We start from the raw sequence: 20,357 nt of genomic DNA on the forward strand, positions 1-20,357 counted from the left end.
GATAAAACAATAGTTCATTATTACGGAATAGTCATAGGTTGTGCCTTCAAAATCCATACTTCCCAAATATGAAACAGAGTTAAGTTTTCATCACTAATGCAATGTAACATCAGAGCTGTAAAGCAGTGTCACCACTGGCTTTCTGTAAATAGAAATCAGTATATTCGGACCACACAAATAGAAGAGAGTCAAATAACTGTTTTTCCAACAGGGCCAACAGTGTGGCACACAATCCTAAACATCATCCCTGGCAGTTCATCGTGGGTGATAAACTCACCCCATCCTCCACTGCTCCCATAGGGAGGCCTATCCCCCAGGGCAAAACTACCCAAGGGGCTTGGTGGTGCAGGGGCAGCAGATGGGGGTGCTACCAGGATCTGTACCTGACATGCTGGGCAGCGGTGCTATAGTCAGTGGAGTGGGGGCAGGTGGATCCTTTAGGACAGTCCTACAATTATTTGACTATTCTGTTTCTTTACATTTAACAATACAAACTCCAAACGAGTTTCTTCTTTACTTTTAAAACTGCCCAGTTTATAACAGAGGCACACTATAGTACAGATTGTAGCCATCTATACTTGATATGTGCATAAGTTGCACATATGTGTGCTCCAGTTATACTGATTACAGTTTACAGAAGGCCATTTGTGCCACTGGTATGCAGGTATGAAGTTACATTACAATAATAATGAAAACCTACCAGTACTGTATATTTGGGAAGTGTGGTTTTTAAACCCACAACCGATGACTATGCTAAAATATTGTACTGTTCTTTTGTACTACAGACTACTGCATGCATACTTTCCTTTTACACTTTAAAGATGCGTGCTTACTGATATTTGAGAATATGGCACCACTGTTTTGTACTACAGAATCTAGTTTCTTTCACAGTTGGGATATGCATGGTCAATTTGATACAAATATATTGAATACCAACTAAGCAGTCCTTAACTTTTAATGCTACAAAATTACTATGCAAATTATTATCATTATTATTATTAAAATACTATTTAGACAATACTGTCCTAAAGTATACATACCACATGCTACTCCCATTCGTCTAGATCTGCAGCATGGGACAGAGCATTTGATTCTCTCTTCTCAGCAGCTGTGGAAAAACCTGAACAGAACACCATTATGAATAGCAGTCTGGACTATATTCAGATTTTAACTCTTACCATTACTTACTGAAATTGATACTTACACATCTATGGGGTGTCCCTGCCCGACATTCTCCTATCAAAAGGTCAAGGGTATCTTGCTTACTCCTCTGGAGATAAACAAAATGATGCCTGCATTGTTCACCTGTGTAGGGGATACCTATCACACTGTTAAGGCCCTGGTAACACAATTCCAGGCTTCAGATTTATATTCTAAGCCTGAATAGTCCCCCTGCAGCAACCTGGGCCCAAGCTCCTTAACTAGGAGTCCAACAAAAATCTTGGACTCCCGGATGACCCAACTCTGCTCCTGAAAGCACACACCCTCTCCAGCAACTCCGGACATGCCTGCCATAGTTCAAGCTCTATGTCTAATGAGCATTTTCTACCAATTGCATTTTATATGTTGCTGTTTCCTGGCTATTGCATGTATCACACTTTCTTTGACTACGCACTTCTTGGATTTGCAACATTTTAAAATGCTGTGCATCAAGCACCATCTCGCAACCATGGTAGGTGAGTGTGCACTGCCAGGCACAGTGGCAGACAATTTAATGAGCTAGCAAAATATACCATGCATACGGTTCTTCAACATTTACAGCTATTACAAGAAGGTTGTATATTTTGCACTTAATTGCTATAATCTGCAATCTCACAAGAGTAAAACAAAACTTGCACACCCTGTACTAGAACCCTGGACCGTATACATTCCACACTTACACTTAACACTTGCTGCCATGGGATTAGTAAGATGATATCTACTATCTTAGTAGTTATCTTAGTAGTTATTGAAAGGTACTTGCTGTAAATCATAGTGTAACACTGCTTACCATGTTTGCACACTATAACAAACTGAATGCATCCAGTTCATATGTGTGGCTGTCTGGGAACTGTCTACAACCTGGATGGTTCATTCCTCCAATTTGTGTGCTGATACACTTTGTGCCAACCAGGTGAGCACAGCTAAACATGTTTATGCCAAGTGATGCATATCGGAGCACTGGAAAAAAAAATAAAAGAAAGAAACTGTCCACAGTTTTTCAGAATGTCCAGATATTTGCATCATATATTTGGTTTGTTCCTTGTAAAATGTGTGGTTTATTGTGAAATCACTGAAGATTGCAGTCAATATATAATGCCATACATTTCTGTTCTGTATTTTATATCCTTCAGAAAATGCATGCTTGCCCTTTGTCCACTCAGTAGTTCAGTGTTTGAGTGGAATGATCCACATTCAGTATACAGGTTTCATGGCCAGTAACACTGCGGTGAGCCACAAAACCTTACTTATGTCTGCCACACAGCATTAATATTCATGGCACATAGTTGAATGATGCCAAACAATGAGCAGTACCAAGTACATGGATACACTCTTTGTAGGCTCTGTGCGGAATTTACATTAAGTTTATTGAATCCCACAGCACGTCTTAACTGGTAGCCAGTGACATTTTTATCCAATAGATGATGCTGTTTGTGTTCAATAAAATCTTCCTAGGTGTTCTAAACATAGTACCAACCTCCCCAAATAAAAAGAATCAAAGTCAACCCTATTCACACCATGCTAGAACAAGTAAACAACACAGAATTTATTGGGTGCCTTCCTAAATGATCAGTTGAAATTAAATGACCACGAGGCAGAGAGTTAAAAACAGTATCAAAAGCTAATTACATTAGACAGAGTAAAAACCTACCTCACTGACATAGCCATAAGATTGTAGCCTCTTCTTTCTTACTTCCAGCTCTGTTCCATGTTGCCCCAATCTTTTCTATCATTCAAGTCTCACAACTGTCCAGTTGCAGCAAGCAGTAACAACAAAACACACCACTACCTAGATGTTAGATAATTAAAACTGGTTATCATTCATCTCTCTCTCAGTTAACTACAGTACACAGACTTCTCTGTAAGCCAGGAAATTGCACAGCCCTTAACAACATAATACAACAGTACTCCGCCAACAGAATTTTATGATTTAGAGAAAAATCACTAATCACTATAACCAGTACCGCAGGTGACTCTATATTCAAACAGTGTAGCTAAACTAAGTGAACCACATCTCAATGCCACTGAAATCCATTCAGAATGCAAAGTCATTTAACACACAACTAACATTTCACCTATCATATCAATGGATTTGCTCCTGTAGATCTCCATTATAAATACCACTGTTACTTTCAGCTTGCCATAGCATCAATCTATTTCTCTTCAATAAAAATCCTATACCCAACACCCAGTCTTCACCAATACTTAAATAGTTTTACTAGCATCTCCCAGATAAAAATTTGCAGCTAGGCTGTGTGTTTAAAGTGTTTACCTCAGAGATACAAGGTACACTGTTTGACTCTCATCTTTGAGGAAAATTGGCTAGGCATAAAGATTTCCAGAAGGACAGCTAGCCTAGTACTTACCTATGAATCCATATTCATAGATTTGTCACATTGCTTACCTCCTCCAACTATATTTCTCATAGAAACCTTGTGATAGCCATATGTATAATTATCTATGAAACTGCTTTATACCCACCTCTTAAATACAAGATTAGCATCTACCCTTCCTTCCATTGCCTCCATTTCTTTGAATTTCTAAACACCAATAACATAATCATATCTTTTAGACAAACCGAATTTTTCAACATCTGCTAATGCATCTGTATCTTTTATACAGTAACATTTGCTTTTATTTCATATAAATGTAATCTAATTAGCATATGAATGTGTATTATTTAATGACCATTAATATACATTTCTGAACGACTATTTTAAAATGTTGGTAATATTTTGGAACTTTTCTCCCTAGGCCTACTCTAAGAAGATTTTGTTGACCAGCCAAACCTAATAAACAAAAGCAACACAAATAAACAGATAAATAAAATACAAAGAAAACTTAAAATCTAATTTACCTATTGGTATTGTATATCTTAAATTTCATTTTTTTTATACAAACACATTAGGCCGGATTCACAAAGGCTTGCACGGAGTCTAAGAGTAGTGTAAGACTTTAGACAGGCAGTATGTCTGCTGAGCGATTCAGCAATAGCCGGCAGGGGCATGCATGAGAGCTCCTAAAACTACTCTTGCACAGACAGTGTTATGATATGCAAATTACCTCATTTGCTGCTGAAAGCTATGCAAATGAGGTAAATGTGTGATCCAGGAAACACTAACCTGTCCGTGGAAGAGTAGAGTTATTTGCAGAAAAGTACTCCATTGGTAACGGAGTACCATTCTGCAAATAGCAAAACGGAGCTATGACAGCTCCAAATAAAGGATGCATCCAGTTAAGGAAGCATGCCAGTGGCCAAATATAAGGCCATTGGCATTTTTATATGTTGAAAATTATTAAAAATCAAATTTTTTTCCCCGATCTCACATGTTTAAGCATAGTGCAGTGCCGCGCAAACGTGCAGTGCTTTAAAAACCAGAAAATAATTTAAAAATAGCCAAAACTAGGCATGTTTAATAAAAAGATTATTCTGCCATGCAGGTGAATGGCAGGCTGAAGACAACATGGCTACTGAGTAGTGGTTGCTAAGGGGGGAAGCTCAGTTTGAGAGATGTAACCAAGCATTAGTAGGCAATCCTATGCAAATGAGGATAAGGATAGTGAATCCCAAATTTCCTTGGCATTTGAGCCATGTCCCTAGAGTGTAAGTGTAGGAGTAGGGGAGTAGTAGAGTAGAAGATAGGTGACATCATGAGGGGGTATGTCTGAAAGACTGTAAGCTTATTGGAGCAGAGTGGCTTGTGTTTGATATGAGTTGCTCAGGATTGCAAAAGGCGTGTCTACAGTTGTCCAAGCTGAAACCCAGAAACCGAAGGTACACGCCATGGATATATCTGAAATTTCTTGCATACGTGCTTACACCGTGTGCGCGGCTGTAAGCCTGTGTGTGCATGTGTGCACCCGTCTAAGCCTGTGTAAGCTTGTGTAAGCCTGTGTGCGTGTGTGCGTGCGCTGGTGTGCATGTGTTTGCGCTTGTTTGCACGGCACTGCCCCCTGTGGAAACAGAAAGGGAAAAGGAAGGAAAAGAAGTAGTAGGAAGTTAACCAAGGAGAACTAGCAGAGCTGCCAGGTGAAATAAATCAGAATCAGCCAATTACACAGGCAGTACACTAGCCCAGCCCAGCACTTAAAACTCTGCAAACAGCATTCCTCCATGTTTTTCTCAAAAACACTGCAACACTGCAGTATACAAAGAGTGAAAACTTAAAAAGCTTAACTCAGACAAAAAATGTTAGGGGCTGCCATTGCTATTATAAGCCAACATGTGCAAGATGCTGAGGGTGGTGCCATCGCGAATGCTGCTGAGCAACCCACAATGAGGAGATGGAGAAGAGTGTACAGACCCAGCGTAACCTACCAGGGGCTACATGAGTTGGAGATAGTGGAGTGCTATAGAGTGGACAGAGACCTCCTGCAGCAAATTGTTGAGCTGTGCAGGCCACGCCTCACACACAGAACCAACAGAGGAGAACCCATCTCAGTGGAAACCAAGGTATGTGTTGGCATAAGAATACTAGCAGCAGGTACCTTCCAGAGACCAACTGGTGATATGATGGGGATTTCACAGGCATCAGCATCCAGGGTACTGCACCAGTTCCTGAATGCCATGTCAGCACATATCGGTGATCATGTATATTTCCCCAATTCTCGTGAGGCATTGGCCAGCAATATGCATCTTTTCCAGCAAATAGCGGAATACCCTGAGGTAGTGGGTGCAATTGACTGCACGCACATACACATCAGAGCACCAGCTGGTGAGCGGGGTAGGGCCTACATCAACCGCAAGGGCTTCCCCTCCATCAACTGCTAGGTCATCTGCGATGCCCAGGGCATAACACTGAATGTGTGTGCTGGCTGCCCTGGAAGCTAGCACAATTCCCATATCTGGCATCCGACACAGCTGTACCAGACATTTGCCAATGGGGACATCCCTCACGGTCACCTAGTGGGGGATGCTGGATACGCACTGTAGCCATGGCTGTTGACACCCATCAAAAATGCACACACACCTGAACAAGAACTCTATAATGAGGCACATGCACAAACACAAAATGTAATCGAGCGTGTGTTTGGGATGCTCAAGTCATGGTTCCAGTGCTTGGACACATCTGGTGGAGCTTTGCAGTACTCACCAACTACATGTACCCAAATTGTCATGGTATGTGCCATGCTACACAGTATGATCCTGTGAAAGCAGCTGCAGCAGGAACAACATGGGGCAGGACCAAACAGCCCACCACCATTGCCAAGGCCATCACAGGCAGAGTGTGACTCGGAGGAGGAACAACCTGAGCCTGCCACAGTAGGCAGGAGGAGGCGTGCCCAGTATGCCTTGGCCTTGGCAAATAGGCAATGCATAGCACATACACTGGCTCAGTAGGAACCCTGGAAATGATACCTCTCTCTGACTCGCACATAAAATAAAAGGGATGCCTAACTTGACACTACCTGTTTTCAAACATGTATAGGGAGTGTACTATATGCATCCAAAATAGGCAGCCCTGCAGCACCATCTGAGGCATGATTGCCATGTTTTAAGCAATATAAAGCAGTGCTAAGCAGCTTTTACCACTATTTAGTATATGTAAACAAATTTGCCCGCACTAACTAGTGCAACGTTGAACAATGTTGGGCAAGGTCTGGCAAAGTCGGGCAAAGTTGAGCAAAGTCAGGTAAACATGCTCATATTTGCTTTACTGTTCCTTAAGCAGTCTGGTCTGCCCAGTATGAAAATAAAAAGCAGTGATAGGGCTCGAACCCAGGATACTGCGCACTATAGTCATAGTACTAAACCACTAAGCCATGACAGCATTTCACTGGCACAGACACAGCAGGACAATTGTACACTAATGCAAACACAAAGAAATGCTGTATCATGCCCCTAAAGAGGCATATGGGTAACCTCCCACACAGGCCTATGCAGACAGAGAACAGCAGGCCAGGCAGTGTGTTGTGGGTTGGGTAGGCTATGAAGTTGCAATCTAATATACGTGACATTGGACGCTAAGATCTGTAGTACAGTAGTATGCCTCAAGCCAGTGCAATAGGCAACAGTACAGACTGAAATGGTGTACCTTACATAGCAGTGCAGGCCTAGCAAATATGTGTAAGTGTCAGGTGAACCCCTCATCCTGTGTACACCCACAGTAACAATCAGGTGTGCCCCCTGGTAGAAATATACAAAGAATAGCTTTCCCCTCTGTATGTAGAAATGTTGATAAGTCTATGCAAAGTGTCTCATGGAAGCCCTGTAGGCACAGCATGAGCCCTGTTGATTTATGACACAAAGGTGAGCCCTGCAGTAAAAATACAACTTGCTTTTCCACACACATATAGTATAAATGCCTATACTGGGCGTGCTCACACACTTCAACAAATGTAGTGGATTTCATTCAGCAATATACTGAAAGGTCATACTGGGCATGCTCACACACTTAAATAAACAAAGCAAATGTCAGGCAACAACATACTGAAAGGTCAAACTGGGCATGCTCACACACTTAAATAAATGAAGCAAATGTCAGGCAACAACATACTGAAAGGTCATACTGGGCATGTTCACACACTTAGGCCATGTCTGAGTACAGCAGTGGGCCACACATATCTGGCAGTTGCATGTTTTACCCCAGGAACCTGTCACTATTCAACAATCCTGCCTTGTGCACACAGTTATATGAAAACAGACACATATAATATATTGTAGCCCTGTCATATTCAAACTATGTACCACAAGTACTTCAGTTGTTCACAGAAAGTGAAAAAGCAAAGATCAATAAACCTGCAATCAGCATCATCAATAAACAATGTGCACTCCAAATATTATCCAATCCATGTTCTGGAGTCTATAGAGAACCATGACGCTTCCTTCCGCTATGTCATAAATAGCAATGTACACTCACATATGTCCTGAGTCAGTGCAAACTGTAAATGACTGACATTGCAAACATCCTGTCACACAGGCTCATACATACACACACCCCTCTCACTGACAAAAGGCCCTATCATCATACCTGGAGATTGTGAAAGCACAGATATCACATATAGAATGGGTAAACAGCTCCTTCCAAACCTGAAAACATGGTGTCTATGGGATTACATTGTTTCCCTAGTCGTGTCATAAGTGAACTCCAGAACAAACAGACCCTGCACCTGAACAGTCTGTTGAGCCTCACCCTCTGTACAGGATATGAAACTGTTGAATGTGCTACAGCAATGTTTGGCACACTCCACAAGTGTTGGTGCACAACAGACCATAGGAAATATTGCCTTATAAGCCTGTTAAGCCTGATCTGCAAGGCCATGGAGTCCAGCATGATGGAACTCATAAACAGAGCTATTGGGAGCCTACAAACACCCAACCTTACCAATTTCTGTTTGGTCATGGGCAGATCATGTTTCCCAAACCTGCTAGACTGTTTTCAAGGCAGTCACCCAGGACATACATCAATGAAATGAGCTACACATGTCCCACAAAGACCTTGAAAAGCCCTTTGCCAGCATCACAGACACATGTCGTATCCACAAAATCAACAACCTGTACATAAATATGTCTGTCATCTGATGGATTGCCAGCTGGGGCACAGATAGATCACACAAGGTAAGAACTGTGGTCTCCTGTACAAGCTGGTAACAACTGCTGTCCCCCATGGCTCAGTCCTGGGACCCCTCCAGTTTGGTGTATACTTTTCAGAAATACAGTCAAACACACGATGGGCTATGTTTAGCAAAGTTTGTGGATGACTGCCAAAAAGTTGTCATAATCGATGTTTGGGACAACAGAGACATCCTTAAAAAGGGTCTCAGTCAGACAGATGTGGTGTCAAAATTATGGCCTCGAGCTATAGTATTACAAATACCACATAGGTGCCAATACCCTAAATATGGAGGTGATAATAAGGGATCTATGGACAAATGTGGATAGTCATCTCTACTTCAAGAAACACATTCACAAAGTGGTCAGAAAATCATGCTATGTGTTCCCACAAACTGCCAAGGTCTTTGCACGTAGGTCAAAGGAGGTTCCCTCTACTCATCAGTCATCAGACCCGTCAGAGAGTACTGCAACACACTTGCGATGAATCTGACTAGGCACCTTCAGCAGCTGGAAAGACCACTGAAGTACCTCAACAAGAGGATTACTGGCCTCACATAGTTGCCCCATGCAACAAGACTGAATTTAACTCAATCTGTACTCTGTTGCATACTGTCTACTCAGGAGATCTCTACCCAACAGACAGTTCCATGTCATGGCAACACTCAGATCTGCTCTGAGTTACAGCTCAATGGCACTAAATATACAGACCCAACTGATATTGCCAACATCCTGGCACATAGGATCAGTGTTTACTTTACCCCCCTCACACCCATGAAAGAGCACATCTCTATAATGGAATACTGCAAAGTTGCTGTCATCACAGCTGCACAGGTAAAAAACACTCTCCAAAGCCAGTATCACAGCATCCATGGGACCAGATAACTTCCCAGGCTGTGTTCTACACAAACTACAGAATGAACAGGCACCACACCAATGTACCATGTTCAGTCATAGCCTCACCTCAGGCTTTGTGCCTGCTAAATGGTACACAGTGATGGTTATCCCACCACACAAGGGTGGAGACACAACGGACCCCAGGAACTAGTGCCCCATTAGCCTGATGAGTCTGCTCTTCAAGGCCATGGAATGTATCATCATACAACTTATAAAAAAAGACATTGGTAATCTCCAAACTCTGGACCACAACCATGTTGGATTTGTAAAATGCAGATCATGTCTCCTAAACCTGATAGATGACATTGAAGCACTCACCAGAACTGTAGACAAGGGTAAAGTGGTTCGCACAGCCTATGTAGATCTTGCCATGGCTTTCAACACCATCCCCCACTCTGGAATTATAGATAAACCCATTAAACTAGGTATAAATTGCTATGTCACAAGATGGGTTGCAAACTGGCTCACTGACAGAACACACACTGTGAAAGTAGCAGACTCCAAGTATGACTTTGGACCAGTGATGAGTGCAGTATCACAGGGTCCAGTCCTGGGTCCTGTCCTGTTTTGTATCTACTTCCCTGAAGTAAACTTTAACATGGAAGGTCTGTGGCTAATGAAGTTTCCAGATGACTGCAAACTAGGAGCCATAATTGTAAATACTAAAGATGTGGACATCCTACAAAAGGGCCTCACTGAGACAGATGGCTGGTGTCAAAGCCATGGCCTTAAGCTCAATGCCAAAAAGTGCATTGTCATCCCCTTTGGTAAAAACTCTGTAGCCATGAACTACAACATAAGCAGTAGTATACTTAACACTGAAAGTGTGATAAGAGACCTTGGGTCACAGGTGGACAGTGGACACACCTGTGATAATCACATCTCTACAGTAGTCAGGAAATCCTTCTATGTGGCACACCTCATCACAAAAGGTGTCTCATGCAGAATAGAAGAGGACATTGTTCCCCTCTACTCATCACTCACTAGATCCATAATAGAGTACAACGCCCCTTTTTCTATGTACCTCACAAGACATCTAAAACAACTGGAAAGCCTGCAGCAATACTTCACAAAGAGCATTAGTGGCCTGAAAAACATGCCATACACAGACCATCTAAAAATTCTCCAGCTGTACTCTCTCGCATATCGCCTACTCAGAGGTGATCTCTGCCTAACATACAAAGCTATGTCAAACACAGAGCTGTTGGACATGCTCCACGTAAAACACTCACAATCCCTCTGATCTTTGGCCCCAAAACCATGAATGAAATACAAAATGAAGGGGTGTATCCATTTACCTTATTGATACCCATAACTTCAGGTTAGTGGCACAGCTTGAGGCCTTGGAGACCATGCAAGTGCAACTAACATTGGGCAAAGCTGCTTATCAGATTGTAGCCTGCTACATATCATCTACCTTGTCTCAGGAACCTCACTCAGTATTCCTGAGAACAGTGGAAAATATATAGGTCCTATCAAACACCATTATATGAGGAGATTACAACTACCCAAACATTGAGTGGGAGAATTACTCATGTACAACGTCCTTTGACCAATGTTTCCTAGAGTTTAAAAACTCAAATGCCCTGGAACAGCTGGTCACCATGCCCACTAGAGGTGACAACATACTGGACCTGATCATTACCAACATGGGGTACAAGTGTTCCACCACAGAGATAAACCCCTCACTGGTAATATCAGATCATAAAGTAATCACACTGGACATCCACATCCTGCCCCCCCCCCACCCAGTGAAGGAAACCACTGTGAAGACATCTTCAAAAGTAAACTGCACACTTCCCAAGACCAAAGTGAAAAGTTCCAAAGCCCCCTTGCTATAGGATATTGCTATACAATCTGACAAATCATTTACAAGTGCATTCTATGAGCATCTACAGGGATGCATGGATCGAGACATCCCAAATAAAACCAAGATGCACTCCTCCAAAAATAAGAAACCAATCTAGTGGTCATCGCCCATAAATAAGCTATACAACAGAAGGAGGAAATGAACACATGATAGAGCAAACTTCACAAAAGGAAAGGCATCACTGATCATTATTAGGAAGACACAATGATCACTCATAAAATAATCCAAGGCTAGTTTCTAAAGACAAATTGCCAAGGAATGTAAGAATAACAACCACAAAGCCTTCATTAGCTATACCAAACATTTAGGTGGCAACTTCCAAATATGCTGTCAGCTACTGAAAAATGGCAAGAATTACACTGAACCAACTTGCATTGCCCACAGCCTGTGGGACAAGTTCAGTGCAAACTCACCCCCATCACCCCCAAAAGGGCCTGTGCCCATCCCAGAAGAATGCAGAGCCCCAGACTTCATGGACATGCAGGTAAAGACAGCCCTCTCCAAAGCTAAGAACACAGCATCAATGGGACTGGATGGTGTCCCAGGCTGCGTCTTACACCAGCCCAAAAAGGAACTGCACCCTCACCTACATTCATTGTCTAGACTCAGCCTTATCACAGGCTATGTACCCAAAGAATGGCATGCACCAGCAGTTATCCAGCTCCACAAAGGGGGTGCCACAACAGAACCCGGAAACCATTGCCCTATAGGTCTACTCAGCCTGGTCTGCAAAGCTATGGAGAAAATTATCATGGAACCCATAAACAGAGACATTGGGGACCTCCAGACACCGGACTCTATCCAACTTGGCTTTGTTAAAGGCAGATCCTGCCTCCTAAACCTAGTTGACTTATTTGAAACAGTTACCAAGGACATAGATGGAGGTGAAAGTAGTCCACGCAGCCCACCTGGACCTCACTAAGGACTTTCAACACCATTCCCCACTCTGTCATCATGGAAAAGCTTACCAGCTTGAACATTAACAGCTATGTCACAGGATGGGTGGCCTACTGGCTCACAGATCAAACACACATATTCAGAGTTGTGGGTGCCATGTCCGACTCTAAATCAGTCACAAATGGCATCCCACAGGTCTTGGTCCTGGGACCCCACCTGTTCAGTAGATACTGCTCAGAGGTACAGGCAAGTACGGGAGGAGTATGGCTGAACAAGTTTGCAGATGACTGCTAACTGTGGTCCATAATCAACTCTAAGGCTGACACAGACATCCTCCAGAAGGGTCTTACAGAGACAGATACCTGGTCTCAAATCAATGCCCTCAAGCAGAATGCCAAAGAATGCATAGTCATCCCCTTTGGATAAAACAAAGTGCACACAAATTACCATATATGTGGTAATCCAGTATGTACAGAGAAAGTAATTATGGCCCTGGGGACCTAGGTATACAGTAAACTCTCCATTGATGATCACATGGCCAAAGTGTTTAGAAATTTCTTCTATGTAGCCCACCTAATGTCACCTAATATAACCCACTTTGTCTAGTCTGATGATGTCACCATCCTACAAATATACCTGTGGACAAGAAAACTCACAGTAATATGTATAGTGTGTCATGTAAATGCGTACTCTTCTAGTATCATAAAGTAGTTAGATAGGGGTTTGAATCCTGCACTTGACAATTGTGTGTGTATCTCCTTGGAGAGGAGCAAATTTTTTGGAGACTACTAAAACACCTTAAAAGTGGTATACTTATCTTTGTCAAGTCTGATGATGTCACCATCCTACAAATGTACCTGTGTAAATACAAACTCCTAGTAATGTGCTTAGTGTGTTGTGTTAATGTGTACTTCTCTAGTATCATAAAGTAGTTAGGTAGGGGGTTGAATCCTGCACTAAACAGCTGCATGTGTGATCTCTTTGGAGAGGAGCAACCTTTTTGGAGACTACTAAAACACCTTAAAAGTGGTATACTCATTTTTGTTAAGTCTGATGATGTCACCATCCTACAAATATACCTGTGGAAAGGAAATTTTCCAGTAATGTGTATAGCATGTTGTGTTAATGTGTACTGCTCTATTGTCATAAAGTAGTTAGTTAGGGGTTTGAATCCTGCACTTGGTGAGTGTGTGCTCTATGTGTGTGACACTGTTGATCAACGTGTTGTGGGTTTTGCTTTTACTACTGTATGACATATCACTATGACAACAGTATGTGCATTGCACATGTCAGGTTGCTGTTTGGCAAATACATACATGTACATGTGACCTCAATTATTTCATAGGTGGGAACCCTGCTTTCTCCATGAACACATCTGTTATCTTTGCCAGAGTGTGCTGCCACTTTCCAGACCTTAGGTCACATCTGTATGCTTGTGACAAGCCCAGCAACTGCAGTGATCCCTGGCCTAGGTCATCCGTGTGACACACACTCATTACGGTTTCTATTGAATAGTAGAAGTGAGGGTTTCTACCTGAGGTATATTTCAGACCTGTTAAAACACAGCAAAGTCTGTCAATGATGGCTATTCATTATAGGTGTACAACAACCTTTGTGGATATGCATGCAGAGCCCTTATTGCTTATGTGATCCACCGAGGGATTTCAAAATACCTTTGGAAACATGATTACCAAAGGAGAGATTATGTAACACTTGGCTGTATGTACACATCGGTACCTGTTCAACACATTGGGGGCTACTACCTATGTGGTACTTTGGGGATACTATGTTTTTTAAAAGTGTATGACTATGCTTTAGTTGGCTTATAGCTTTACAGCATGGGTTTGACAACAGGTATCTGTCTGTATGATACCCTTGTGGAGGATGTGTGTGTCATCTGGAGAATGCATTATAGGCCACAGTATGCATTTCCAGATGTGGACGGACATATCCCTACTGTGTTTGCTTGTACCTAAGAGAGCAATATGCCAAACAGGAGTGGTTCCAGGAATGGGTGCAGGTGAATACCACTGGTTACTGGCATAGTATAGTACCTGAAGGATCCAAATGTTACTGTGTGTCCTACATGTGTGTGTCAGTTGTCAAAACATCATCTAACAATTGTTTATGGTCAGGCTGTTGAGGTTATGTATACTACCAAAATGCAAACCAATGACAGATAGTAACAGTATCACCCACAGCACAGTGTCAAATCATGTCATACACACGTGTACCCAAGTTCCAAAATGTGTGTAGTACAATGCATACTGGCCACCAGTAGAAACTATGGAGTGTTAACAATGTGTAATACAGGGCATGTCACCCATGCCCATGTGTCCACTATGCACGTACATGCAGCCAGTGCACCTACACCATGTTCACAAATGTACACCTGCAAGTCTGTGCTGCACACATCCCACACATACTGTCCACTCTCTAACACATGCTGCCAATACTACACACATCAGCCAAGTGGCACGTGGGCGGACAATACACTATTGGAATTAACACTGGTGTAAACAATACTACATTGACAATTATAGCTTTAATGCATCATGCCTGCTCAGCTACACCTTCATGGATATCATTACACTTTACTGCTGACAACATGCTAACATTGCTGTACTGCTATAAAGTCACCCTGTGCATCAGCACCATGTTAGCCTGTTCCTGCATCACTGTTACAGATGACAGGAGGTGGCACAGGTTTCATCATATGCACAGGGTGTGTTGTTAGTTTGCCAGAGGCCTACATTGAGCCATACATTCGACATGTATGTGTGTGTGTGTGTGTGTGTGTGTGTGTGTGTGTGTGTGTGTGTGTGTGTGTGAGGTCCAAGAGTACTGCTATGGGCCAATGTTGTTGTAATGAGTGTAGGTATGTGTTAGCCCTAGGTGTATGGTTTATGTGTGTGGGTGTGTCTGCATGCACACAGTTCCACCATGTGTCTGCCATATACAGGGATTTGTGGGACAGCCACAGACTGTACCTGCCAGGCTTTACAGATCACCATCTCTGGCCATGGATACGGTACCTGTGCCTGGCAGGGGTGCTACTGACAGTATCAGGTACTAAGCCAGACTGGGTACTATTATCAGAGGTAGACAGATGTACACTGGACCCAGGTCCCCGCTGGGATTGGCCAGAGCCACGTGCACGTGGTCTTCTAGGACGGTCTATGGACAGGCCACCCCCAACATTGCTGGGGCTGGTACTGGCACTACAGGAGCAGCTGTGACTTGAGGGATGGCCATGGTGACTGCCAGCTTCTGATGTTGCTGGCATATGTCCATGTCCATTTCTCAACCGTCCTGCACTGTCTTGACACATGGACATGACATTGCGGAGGACATCTAATTTCTCACCCCAATGTCTATCAGTGACCTCAGTGTAATTATGGATGGCACCTTCTAGGTCATGGATACTGTCATTTAAAGTGGTGTTATGTGCCCTCTGTGCCCTTAGTCCCTGTCTGGTGTACCGTTCTATACATGCTTGTGCCTCCATGACAGCCTGGAACTTGCGTGAGGTTGTAAGACCTGTGGCATGTCTGCCAGGGGTATGATGACCAGCAGTGCTCCGACGAGAACCCCTGGACATCTGCCTATGTGGTACTGTTCCAGACATCCGGGTATGGCTGCTGTGTTGGGATGCATGTGCCATAGATACCACACTGTCCTGGCCAATGCCGACTGTACACTGTCTCTCAGCTAAGGGCATTGGTGATGGATGTATTGGCAGTATGACTGTGTGCATGGATGGGGTGGACACTTGTGTACTGTCGATTGGTGGCCCAAAGACAGACCCTGGCAAACATGCCTGTGCCTCAACACACCTATCCTCATTATCACTATTTGTGTCAGTGACATCAGGTTCCCTGCTGCAGTGAACCAGCCCAACTTCAGCACCTGTGAGAGGAAGACAGGAAACACACTTTACGACCTGTACATGATGTTGGAACACATGCACACATGCACACATGCACACAAATACACCCCTTACTAAAGCACACACACTCACACACACACACACACACACACACACACACACACACACACACACACACACACACACACACACACACACCACGAGCAATCCAGAACATGCTCACTAGCGGTTGATGGTGGGGTACAGTATCACAAGCCAAACAGTCATATCACATGTGTCAGCATGCAGGACGTGTGTTGCTCAACAGCATGCAGTGCCAATGTTGACAGTCCTTGCTAATAACAGTATACATAGCTTTGATGCATGTGTGTTGTTGTTCAGTGATTGGCCTCACTCTGGAACGCAATGTGTACATGGACACAACATTGCTGTGCAAGTATTAAACGCTCTTCAATGTCCTGTGCACCATCACTCACAGGTATACATACCATGGCTGGATGTGTATCTGTGTGTCACATATATATCCATTTCTGATTAGAGCATCTGTGTCTTTAGCAGATAATTGTGGACACAGGTTTAGCTCATGCATGCTATGTATACACACAGGATGAGTGGTGCATGCATACCTGATGGAATACCATTGCTCAACATAGCCATTGTACAGTGGTTATGGTGAGTGTAGAACATATTGTGGGCATGCCAGTGCCAGCCATGACATGGCATGCTACAACACAACTGCAACATTAAACATCACACATACCCAATGTGTGTCATGTGACCTATACACTCAATAGCAGACATATATGTGTCACTTTGTGCAAATGGTGATTGCTATGCATATTGTGTATAGGTGCATATGTTTGCACACACACAACATTGAGGTGTATAGCAATGAATGCTATGTGTATTACTATGGTTACTGTAACTGGATGGGGTGTAGTACCATGAGCCATCATCATGCAGCATCATGTGGTCACTCAAGGCTACTAATGTGTGCCAGACCAGCAACTATCATGCTGTACCTGAACTGCAGTACCGTGGTTACATTCACCATTTCACAGCAAGTTACATGGGTTTGTAAGGTGCCCAATAGGGAGCATTGCCTAACATGAATGTGTTGTGTGTTGAAGAGTGTCGCACTGCCCCATGATAGGCCTCTACCCCTCAGGTATATTATGTGTGCTGTGTGGATGACATTTGGGATACTGGAGTGTGACCTTACAGTCAGTGTCTGAATACGCCATGTGTAGCATATTAACATGTACTGCGTATGACAAAGTTGTGTATGTTGTGCGCATGTGTATCAACTCTGCCTATCCAATGTCCACTACAGTGTAGCCACAATTGTTTGGGATGCTTTGTGTATTGCATGTGTTTGAGGCAGCTACTCACGTTACTGAGATGTGCATAGTCTCACAGCAAACATGCATAGCATGCATTATGCATAGGTGTGTTACATGTATACATGGCCTACACCTCACCTATGACATGCACATTTTATTTGCAATATTAAATGTAGAACACACTCACCAGCATAGGTCTGCTGCCTTGCTGTCACACCAAAGGGACCTACAAGGATATGAGACAGTTTGTCAGTGGCAACAACTGTGGCATTGCAATCTTACAGTAGTACAATGGTTGACAGTCACAGGCCTACAGATTATGTTCCAAATTATCAGTATTGCACAACTCCAGGCTCCACATCTTCTAACTATACAGTACACATCTCACATATGCATGATCTACAAATCGAGGTAACAGTAGTCTACAGATATGCCATGTTACCTGCACGCTCTGTGTGAACTTGCTGGGTGGCTCCGGCCTCCATGATGATACATGTGTGCTGTTGTTGTTGTTGGCCAGGAGCCACCAGGCTCAGGAGCAGCTCCTCCACGCTGGTGAGGGGGAGATGGATGGTTACCCCACCACCTGTGGCAAGCTGTTGTCTACGGACATCAGACGCATGCTGCCGGACATGTCTAAGTAAATCACTGCAGTGATGGCGTACCTGCTCATATGTCCGGTTATGCATGCCTATATCATTTACCCTATGGACAACATCTTGCCAAAGTGCAGTCCACTCATGGTGGTCCTGGTTGGTTCTTGAGAAAAGCAGGGTGTAGTGCTGAACCAGACTGGCTGTTATCACTTCATCCTCAGCTGGACTATAGGTAGGGATGCGATGGTGGCCATGACCCTGGAAGACAATGAAACAATATGTGTGAGCAAGTCATGTGGCACACTTAACATTCTAAAGTACAGATATCACTGAGCTGCCATATATAGCAACCTATTGGCTGTCAGAGGATACACACTTTCAATACCACATATCAGTGCTCAAACCACAACTGCCTGACAGTGCCTGGCCGCTCTATATATTAAACCACGTTCTGCACAGCAACAAAGAGAAACCAGTATGTAAGACTATACAACAGTACATGGCACACTGTATGTGACACAATGCACCACCTAGCCACAGGAAGTATATATCAAGCTAATGCATAAAGAAATATGTCACCCATTGCAATGATTGTAAAGTCCAGTTACAGTATTACCAGTATACCACACTAGTTGTTGATGGCAAACCCCTGCCTAACATATGTGGACATTCGTGAATATAGGTGGCATACTGCTCTACTAGACTATACATATTGCTTGATAAGCACTTATATCCTATAACACACATATGACCGAGGGCGTGTTACAGGCATACCCACACACACACATCAGACATACATACAAGACACAAAGGTATGGCAACCCAGATGAGCTTTACCCATGTACCATACAGTACTCTGTGTTAGTACTTACAAAACCTTATGCCTGATGTATGTAATCTGTGAGGACTACAGGGAACACACAAAACAGTGGTTCCAAACAATGTGGACATACACCATACTGTGCTGTTTAGGCCTACAGCTTCAGGTAGTACTGCAGTTCATACGGGATTTGGATTAACCAGCAGTACCAATCAATAAGCATGCATGTACTGCTTTAGCCTACAATGGCACACCCCAGTCAACACCAAGGGAGTACATCAGACCATATGCCATACTGCTTTTTCTGCCTAGCAATAGCATACACATCTTTTGCTGGGATAATAGCTAGGACACAAAATACCATGACAGAAACAGTTTCATGTGCCCGTGTCAAGCAGAGCCACAGAGGTGATTCCCGGGGTGTATTTCCTATCTCCCATCCAATCAACAGGATTATTCATGACGACTGCTAATGAGGAGCTTTGTTTGCTATTGATAAGTAGTTTGTTTCAGAGTATGGGATGTCTCTGAGATAGGAATCTATCTCTCCAGCATGTTCTGTTTATTGAGGTGACAAGGTTTAGGTCCCTAGAGCGTGTAGCTCATAGGGATTGTGATCTGTTTACGTGGAGCATGTCCAACAGCTCTGGGTTTGACATAGCTTTGTATGTTAGGCAGAGGTCACCTCTGGGTAGGCGGTATGTGAAACAGTCTAGCTGTGGTTTTGTGAGACGGTCTGCATAGGACATCTGTTTGAGGCCGGTAATACTCTTTGTGATGTATGTCTATGGCCTTTCCAGTTAGTGTAGATGTCTTGTGAGGTACATACCAAAAGGGACATTGCACTCCATAATGGGTTTATGAGTGATGAGTAGAGGGGAACACTGACCTCTTTTTCCCTGGATGACACACCTTTTATGATGAGTTGTGCCACATAGACAGATTACACTACTAGTGTGGCACTGTGATTATCAAAGGGGAGACTATTGTCCACCTATGTCCCATGATCTCTTATCACACTTTCGGTGTTAAGTAGACTACCACCTATGTGGTAGTTCATGGGTACAAAGTTTTTACCAAAAGGGATGCCAATGCATTTTCGACATTGAGCTTGAGGCTATGGCTTTGTCACCAGGCATCTGTCGCAGTGTCACCAGGCATCTGTCGCAGTAAATATGACCCTCTCTCTCTCTCTCTCTATATATATATATATATATATATATATATATATATATATATATACGTATATACACATACATATAAACATCCATTGGTGTACATATAGGTAAACAT

This window comes from Protopterus annectens, chromosome 4.part1, assembly GCF_019279795.1.
Source record: "Protopterus annectens isolate FY-2018-M chromosome 4.part1, PAN1.0, whole genome shotgun sequence".
NCBI lineage: Eukaryota > Metazoa > Chordata > Ceratodontiformes > Protopteridae > Protopterus > Protopterus annectens.